At 35.4% G+C, this 6685-nt stretch overlaps 1 pseudogene; it reads right to left on the reverse strand.

Annotated features, from left to right (window-relative positions):
* Positions 1-1029: 1029 nt before the first annotated feature.
* On the reverse strand, positions 1030-1112 carry LOC118967399 (small nucleolar RNA U13; annotated as a pseudogene).
* Between the last annotated feature and the right edge of the window lie 5573 nt (positions 1113-6685).

A 6685-nucleotide genomic window follows, 5' to 3' on the forward strand; every position in this document is an offset into this window, starting at 1 on the left:
ATAAGTCATCACAAGAGCTAAGTATATGGCTAACTTCAAACTTTTCACCAGCAGCACTGTGTACAAGGAGACATAAGAGTATTGCTTGTAAATGCTCAAGAAACCTAAGTTTAACAGGATTTTTCACCACGTCAAACTATTAACAAATTTTTAAGGTAAGATAAGCACATTTTAGACATGCCAGAATATATTCAATCTACTTATCACACTTCTACTTAAGTAGATACCTGAGAGTATAATGGAGAAAATAAGGGAATAAAATAAGAAAAAAAATCTATCATAAATTAGGGAAATTCCTTAACAGTGAGAACAGTAGAAAAGTGAGAGCAAATCTGAGAAAAATCTTTGTGCAGAGTTAGACAGATTAAGCAGTCCTAAATAAAACTCTGGGACTGACTTGAGTTACAGGATTTTTTTTTAATGAATCAAAATTAGAATACATTGAGGAATAGAGAAAACTGTAAGAATAAAACAAAGGTATTCAATGAGGTTTAAAAATCAACTTTCCATCAGGCATTTTTTATATTGGACATGTTATTGACATGCAGAGCATAAAGTTTAATCCTAATATATTAGTAGATTTTTATCAACTTTCAAAATGTAAAGTCTTTGCTGAAGCTTTCTCTAAGACATCAGGAATACCTTAAGAACAAACACATAACTATTTGTTCCATATGAATGGAACATATTGTTTCAATGTCAAATAATAATATAAACATTAAAAAGTAAATCATAAGCTGTTATTATATCTATACCACTTTTTAAATTATAAATAGCATAAACATGAATACATTTAACTGTGCTTGATGTTGTTTATACATAGATTTAAAAGGTGTTGAGCACAATCTCAGATGACCAAAGAGACGGGGTGGTATACTGTGTTCATGGATGGGAGGGATCAATACTGTATAGGTTACAGTAGTTCACAAATTCATCAATACATTGTGTCATCTCAAAAACATTCCCAGTGGTGTGTGAGTGTGTGTGTATATGAAATAACGAGATTATTTTATTTTATTTATTTTTTCATGTCAGATGGGTAATGTGCCGATATTATAACAAGATTCAAAGGAGGTGCATATCATGCAAAAGCTTATGCACTACAAAAGGATCAGGATAATTTCATTTCACATGGAAATAAAATGAACATAGGAAAATAATCTAATAAAGAATTGCTTACTGCACAGATGCAACTTAATTAATATTAAACAAATTCAAATGGTATTGCAAGTAAATAATGATTGCATTTTTCTGTAAGAATCAACAAATCAAACAATAGAATAGTATGGGGATTACAAAATATATACCTACTTAACGGACACTTGATTCACAACTAAATTGGTATGGTAGAGTAATTGAGAAAAGATTTATCTCTTATTTAATGTTGTTGGATTGACTGTATATCAGCACAGAAGTTAATGAAAATGGATATTTAACTTACAGTATAAGAAGTCAATTATGAAAAAAAGAAGTCAATTATGGATGGGTTTTAAATCTAAAGGTGAATTATAAAACAATAAATATTATAAAGAAACATTGGAAATATCTCTGTTCTAGGCATAGGGAAATATTCCTCAGAAAAGAAAAGAAACACTAATTATAATGAAAAATTAACTAACTTTATTCAAATTAAGAACCTTAGTTTCTTAAAAGACATCATTCAGAGATGAAATAGCAAGACGTAAAATGGGAGAATATATTTGCCACTCATATACACATCAAAAGGCTTTTGTCCAGAAGATATGAATCACTTCAATAAAACTGTTCATCAAAAACCAATAACTGAAGAGAAAAATGGACAAGAAATACTGAACTGGAGTAGCACACAGAGGTATGTGAATAGCAAATGAACATGTGAAAGGTACTCAAGCTTATGACTAATAACAAAAAGGATCAGTAAAGCCACAATAAGATTTCTACTGCTAACTTGATGGTGTGACTAATAGTGCTGTTGAACATAACTAAATCAGCATGATAATATATTTTTCTAATCGGGTTTATTATAGCACTTCCCAGGCACCCAGGACCTGAGGAGAAGGACTTGGGAAGATGGAAGCATTCTGCACACTGTCCATTCATTCAGGCATGTGTAACTCTTGGTGCAAGGAAAGGCACAGGCCAAAGGTAGCTGCTAAGGTAAAGTGTCTCTCGGAACTTTGGGCAATACCGTGAGGGCATAAAGGAACGCAAACTGAAGTTGGACTCTTAAAACTTGGGCTGTGATCCCAAGGTGGGTGGAATATCACAATAAAGTGAGTCAAGTGAAGGTTTTGGGTTCCCAGCACATATAAAAGTTATGTTTACACTATACTACAGTCTATTAAGTGTGCAATAGCATTGTATCTAAAAAAAATAGTGTACATACAAGAAATATTTTATAGATAAAAAATGCTAACCATCATCTGAGCTTTCAGTGAGTCCTAATCTTTTCACTGGTCTTGGCTTCATATTGATGGTTGCTGTCTAATCAGAGTGACCAGGTTGCTGAAGGCTGGGTGGCTGTGGCAAGTTCTTAACACAAGAATGAAGTCTGCCACATTGACTCATTCAGAAATGATTTCTCTAGCATGCAATGCTGTTTCACAGCATTTTACCCACAATAGAACTTCTTTCAAAATTGGAGTCAGTCCTCTCAGACCTGCCACCATTTTAAATAATATTCTAAATTCTGTGTTACCATTTCAACAGTCTTCACAGCAGTTTCACCAAGAGGAGATTCCATCTCAAGAAACCCCTTTTCTTTGCTCATCTGTAAAAAGTAACTCCTCATTCATTCAAGTTTTATGACAATATTGCAGCAATTCAGTCACATCTTAAGGTTCCACTTTAAATTCTAGTTCTTTTTTGCTGTTACCACCACATCTGCAGTGACTACCTCTACTGAAGTCTTGGATCTTCCATTTGTAAAATAGCACAATATGTGTGAATTGCAATAAAGTGAAGCACAATAAAATAAGATATGCCTATATAGAAAAGACCACAGGCACTAAGTCAGGACCCCTAAGCACTGGATTTTAGGAGTGGGAATAAATCCAAGTAGACTAAGCCATACAGTCATGGCAAACCAAGCATAGGTAGGCTCCTGATTGATTGGATGGGAATGGTTTGCCTCTCTGTTGACTGCCAAAGGGATTCTGTACCCCAGCATTTTTCAAAAATGGAGGCAAAATTAGATTCTCAGTGTCAATGATTTTATATGATCGTGAAAACAGAGAGCATGGTGGTAGATTTAAACTCAAATATGATAGCAATTACATTTCTTTTACAAAAACCAAAAACTCAATTGTAAGACAATAATTGACAATATTATAATCAAAATCTGACAATATGATATGTACAAAAGACACACTTAAACAAAGCTTAAAGTAAAAGGTTGAAAAAGCTACTTCATGCAAATATCCAAAGAGAGCTGGTATAATTAGGTCAATATTAATAATATTAAGACATATTATTAGACATAAAGATGGATATTTCAAAATAACAAAAGGGTCAGTTGAATAAAGTATAAAAATCTTAAATTGCCTGAATTTATTAACATTACTTGAAAATATGCAAAGCAGAAGTTGAGAAATGAACAAATTAATAATCATCACTCAAAAATTTATATATTTATGTCAGAACAAGCTAAGAAATGAGTCAGTAATATTATTGAAACTATTGACAATAGGTTAACAAGCTTGATCAACTTGATATATGAAGGACACTTCAACCCATGACTACAGAAAATACATTCTTTTCAAGTGACAATGGAATATTTACAAACTGGTCATACTTTCTGCCTTAAAGCAAGTCACAACAGATTTCTAATGATTGAAATGAAGTGAGGTTTTTATCCGGCCACAGTGGAACTAAGGAAGGTAAAAATCTGTTACTAAAGGAAAACTAGAAAACCACTAAAAGTTTGAAAATTAAGCAATAATTTTCTACATAACTGATAAGTCAAAGAAATTAGTTCAAATATCAAAGAAAAACCAATGAAAATAGGAAAAAGGAAAATGGGAAAATAAGATTACAAATTAATAGGTAAATACATGCATGAAAAAAAGTCAGCAAAGCTGTAAGTTAGTTCCTTGGAAAGTACTTAATGGTAAATATTGGAAGCCTTTCTTCTGAGATTATTAACCATAAAATATTTCTACTACAAATTCTTATTTTCCAATTCTACTGAATATTCTAGAAAATTCGATAAAGCAAGAAAAAAGAAATATGGTAACATAACCTGTGTGTAGAATATGCAACAGAATCTTGAGTGAAGCTCTTAGAATTTGGTCAGCAAGTTTGGCAGTTTGCTTTATGCAAGGACAACACACACACACATGTGCACGTATTTTATTGCTTACCATAACAAAAGCATTAGAAATGAAATTGGAGTTCAAGCAAGCTGTGAGCAGGAAAAAAAAATGGTTTCTCCCAATCTACCCTTTCCCCAGACTTATTTTTCAAATGGACGTGTTCACAGGCAATTCATTCCAGACCAGGAACACCCTTCCGCCTGGAGATCCAGGAGAAATAACCACAGGATGGTTCAGGGATGCAATGTGCCATGTGAGGTGGAGCTGAGCTAAACCTGACCTCTAGAAGCCATGCCTCTGGCTGGTGGCCACAGGGACAATCTGGTTCTTCTGGAATTTGTGTCAGTTCAGAGCTGGTGCCCTGTAGTCCCAAAACTTCTGATTACTTCCTTTACCCTATATGTAGTCACTCTGGTAAAAGGGCATAGGTCCCTCTGGGGAGGGATGGGAGAAAGAATAACAGTACAAATTTTTAGCAGTGAATCAAGGGCTTTTCCTTGAGGGGATGCTGCCTCCCCTTCATTTGAGGAGTTCTGGGTCTGTACATAGGCCCAATCCTGGGAAATGATTGAAGGACCGTGACTCTGTTTTTATGATTCAGGTTAGACTTTTCTTCACTTAACCTAGAAGTTTTCTGTTTACACAGATCAAGTAAGAACTGAGTAGACTTCCTGTCTATTCCATGTCTAGGAACACCTTGATCAACTAGCAGGCGCCCTAGGTCTTTGGGAGTCAGACGACTCTGGTTGCTGTTTTCCTCCCTGCCTGTCATGGTAACCATACCCACCTTGCTTTGGTAGTTGATTCTGCCACTTGGTCCCCGCCACCCAGGGATCCAATTATTCCCACTACTTTTAGGATTCCCATTTCGGTGATCACATTTCCTACTGTCAGGTCTAGTCTACAGGAAAAAGCAATCACTGAGCTCTTCCAGGATGCCAGGGTTCTCCTCACAAATTTATTTCTCAGAGTTGTGGTGAAGAGTGTGTCTACTGCACCCTCCTCGTGTAGAAAAGAAAGTCTTGAATGACAAATCCACTCTAAAGTCCCAATCTCTCTGAGCCTTGGAATTCCTTCCCCTACAGTGAAGCAAGACCAGTCTGACATTTCTAACACACTCACTGTGGCCCCCTCTAGTCCATGTTTAAGCTAGCCAACCAATCAAACTCTTAGGGCCCCAAGCTACAACCTTAATGCAAAATCTCTCCTCAATGAGTCCATGCCAATAAAGTGGGTCAGATCCAACTCTGTTGTCCTTCCACCATTATCCCACACCAAAGAGTTTAATTTCAAGGTCTTGAAAATATTCTAAATTGACTGTGCTAATGATTGCAAATATACACATATACTAAAAACCCTCACATTGTACATGTTAAGTGAGCCTATTGTATGGTATTCTAATTCAATAAAGCTATAATTTTTTTCAATCCACGAAGGTCAGGCTTCAGGCTGTGTCACCAACATAATGTCCTTGGTCCTCAGCAGCCTGACACAGTATGGTAAAGTCTCTGGGCCCTCACCCTCCTGACATCAATTGCTTTAGAGACTGCCCACATCATTTCAACCCACCCACTTCTTGCAGTTGACTGATCAAGGGATAGAAAGCTAGCCTGAGTCAGGAAATAAAGTTTCTGTGGACTTCTGAGCTTGTGCCTATGTTAAACTCTAAGACGTAAATCCGAGAACTCTCAAGGGCTATGCTTCCCTGAATGTGGACTAAACTGGTTTAGAATGAGGAGGAAGATGTTGAGTTTTCATAATATTCAGATACTGCATGGCTCCTGATGTCCAGTCTGCATCCTGCCCTGCATAGGGCTTGGTTGTTCTATGGACATGCCCACATCCTTCTGTTGACTATGTACTATTGCTTAACCCAACTACTAAAGAACCTATACTATTTAAGTTTGAATACTTATTTAAACCTGATACACACATAGTTTACAGGAAAGCTAATTGTAGCAAAAGGTTTATAGTGAAACACAAGCAGATTCTGCCACATCTCTGCTCCTTCCCATGGGCAGCACTTCCCATGACTCTTATTGTTCCTCCCAAATTGTTAAATCCATACATCAAAATAGTATACTTTTAATGCTATTGCTTTATTTTTTCTATTTTATATCTTATCTGCCTGTTTTCTGATTTGAAAGATGAAATTTAGCTTTATTGCAATGCCTGCTCTATTTTACCTTTCCAGGAGAATTTAATCAATGCTTTTTCTTAACCAATAACTATATTGCAGCTATTTATTTAAATGTTGTTTACTGAAGAGTCAAATACTTCAGCTTTTTTTTTTTCTGGCCATGAATTTTTTTTTTTTTTTTTACTTCAGTGCTTTCTTTATACCACTTAAACCTCTTTTTGTTTTTATTTTTTATTCTTTGGAAACTTTGAAG

The sequence above is a fragment of the Manis javanica genome, chromosome 6 (assembly GCF_040802235.1).
Source record: "Manis javanica isolate MJ-LG chromosome 6, MJ_LKY, whole genome shotgun sequence".
NCBI classification, from domain to species: Eukaryota; Metazoa; Chordata; class Mammalia; order Pholidota; family Manidae; genus Manis; species Manis javanica.